Source organism: Vulpes lagopus, chromosome 6 (assembly GCF_018345385.1).
Source record: "Vulpes lagopus strain Blue_001 chromosome 6, ASM1834538v1, whole genome shotgun sequence".
Taxonomy (NCBI): Eukaryota; Metazoa; Chordata; class Mammalia; order Carnivora; family Canidae; genus Vulpes; species Vulpes lagopus.
In genome coordinates this window covers 38,115,829-38,118,598 of record NC_054829.1, presented here as the reverse complement: position 1 = coordinate 38,118,598, position 2,770 = coordinate 38,115,829, and positions in this window count along the sequence as shown.

Genomic DNA, 2,770 nt, shown 5'->3' with positions numbered 1-2,770 from the left:
TGAGGGCTCTAAGTGACAGTCAAACTCTGACTTAGATTGTAGCAATTCTGTGTACTTCCTAAAGATCCTTTTTGTATTATATTTTGCTATTGTGTTTGTTTTGCTATCAACTGACTAAAATTGTTTGGTATTGAAAAAGTGTTTGCTAGAAGAGTTTGTGACTATTCTGGGTCAAATGGGTTATATGTGTACCTCACATTAGCATACTGAAATCATCCCAAGGATTGTGTCTTAAATTTTCAGTTTAACAATCTTCAGTGTGTATTCGATTCTATTTAATGAAGAAAACAAAGATTCACTATATATCATTATAACAGCAGGGTCATTCTCAAGTTATTTTAGCCATTGATCTTTTCACTGCTTGATAACAAAACAAAGTTTTTTTTTTTTTTCTTAACTAAAGGTCTCCAGAACATTCCTAACAAAACAACTATAGTGACTTGATGTAGAAAAGCACATGGGAAGTGACTTTTTAACTTGTCATTAAGCAAATAAAAGTCTTCATGTAGCTGGCGTAAATTCAACTTTTATAACTGTCCACTTTTCTTGATGTGTTTTGACAGACTTTGCTGCAATGATCCTTAATAAGATGAAAAGACCGAAGTCTTAGCATTTACTAAGGACAGCAAAACTGCTAATGTGCCTAGATCTCAGAAAGGAAGCCTGCTTGGTGTCCTTCTTCCTTAGTATTTACTTTTATGTCTAAAATCGGAATGCTTGCCTTGTGTTTTTTTTTCCTTTGGTTTTGTTTTAAATATGTAAGTTGCTAGACTACGTTCGCTTTAGGACTTAATGTAAATTTGTTTTTTTTAGAAAAGTCTGAGGGTGTTGAATTCTGCATCTTCACATATCCTAAGGGTTTGCATTATGCTCTGTCCTGATTTCTACAATATATGTAGGTTGGACTGTTTGATGACAATATGGTTATAAGGGTGTTATATATGCATCTATAAATGCCCTTGTTCAAGGTCAACTCTGAGAGCATGTCACTAGTGTTACTGGTTCAACTTGACCTTCAGAGAGGTTGGCTGCTTCACAACCAGATGGATTTGGCATCTGACAGAACTACAGTGTCAGTAAAAGCTTCATCTCAGGAGGGCTCCAAGAAGGAAACTTCCTGGAGGGCAAGTCTCCATGATTTGAGATGATGCAGTAGCAGTTTTTGAAGATCATGTAGTTGGTTCTCTAAATCTGTTGGAACTGTTTTGATATTTTAGTTTCTTGGGCTGAAAAGCAAACTTTTTTGTTCAAAAATCAGGTATAAAAATTTGAATGCTTTATGTGAGAATCATTGTACTTTTTAATCTTAGAATCTATGATTTTCTTAGACTTTAACTTGGAGTCATTTAATGAAATTGGCAGTATTCTTTTTGGCAAGAGAGGAAGAGGAAGAGGGAGTGTGGAGGCAGGGAAGAAAAGGGCAAGAAGAAGGGGTTCTAAAGTGTTTTCAGGTTTTCTGAAGATAATTCTACTTTTCTGAGACTAAAAGCAATGAATCAACCTAGGCTCCACAGATGCCCCTTACTTTTTTATAGCTGTCAGGATCAGGCATCACTGGTTGGCAGAAGAGTCTCTGTCCTCCCTCTAGTGTGTCCTCTCAGAAGCCCTGGATGAGGGGAGGGAGGGGAGGACCCAGCGTCAGCCATCAACTTGTAGGTGTGATTAGGAAAACAAAAATGAAGTTTAAAATAAGGATTGCAGGTTTCCCTTCCATTAATTGGTCCCCTGGCTTCTCTGAAGTGGTGGTTCTCAACTTGCCTGCAAGATAGAATGACCTGGAAAACTGAAAAGTCTGTCATCAGTCAAGGTGCACTTGGAAGGTTACATACACACACACCCACACACACACCATCACATCCGCAGTGAGCACCTGCATTCTCCCTTGCCCAGCAGATCCTGTGTTGGAATTCCTGAGCTGGCTCCCGTTTCCCTCAGTGATAGCCCACGTCCTTAACAGTGGCCCCCAAACCCCCCTCTATGAAGTGCTCCCCGAGACCTCTCAGACTCACCTCCTTTGCTTTGCTTCAGCCACTCTGGTCCCCAGAACACGCCTGTCCCACGCAAATCCTAGAGTCTAAATGGGAACTTGCTTTCCTGTTCCCTCTACTTGGATGGTTTCATTGGCCCAAGCAAGTCACATCTAACTTCAGGAGACCTGAAAGGAACAAATCAGAGTATTTGTGAATAAGCCCAGTAAGTACGATGGATGCAGGGATCCATTCGGCTAAATAAGCCTGTGCATGTGTATGTGCCTGCAGAAAATGAGACTGGTGTGTACACTCCCGGGGACGCGGTCTTCCTTGAACTGTTCACTGAGACGCGCAGGCAGCAGGCAGGCTGCGAGACCAATCGGGATGACCTCGTGATTCCTGGAGGTCGGTGTTCCTGCATCTTTGGGGGTGAAGCGGCGCACCTGGCGTTAAGGGTGAGGCTAGGTTTGCACCGACAGAGCTGAACAGGATGTTTTCCAAGTAAAGGAACCCCGGGAGCCAAGCAGTGCAAAGTAAGGCAGCCGGGGCGGTGAGAAGGCCGGGAGAGCAGGGGCGGCTCCCAGAGCGGCTTTCAGAGCTGACGGCGGGTCTGTGTCCCGAAGACGCCGCTGCTGCCTTCAGACAGACGCGCTTTGCGCTCCCGCCCCCGGCGGTTCAGTGACGCGCGCGCCCTCCGCCTCCGCTGCCCCAAACCGAAGTCCCTCAACCGTTGTGGCCGATGGCCCGCCCAGAAAGTCCATCTGTTATGTCCTCCACCGAGGAGCGTTCAGGAGCCTCTG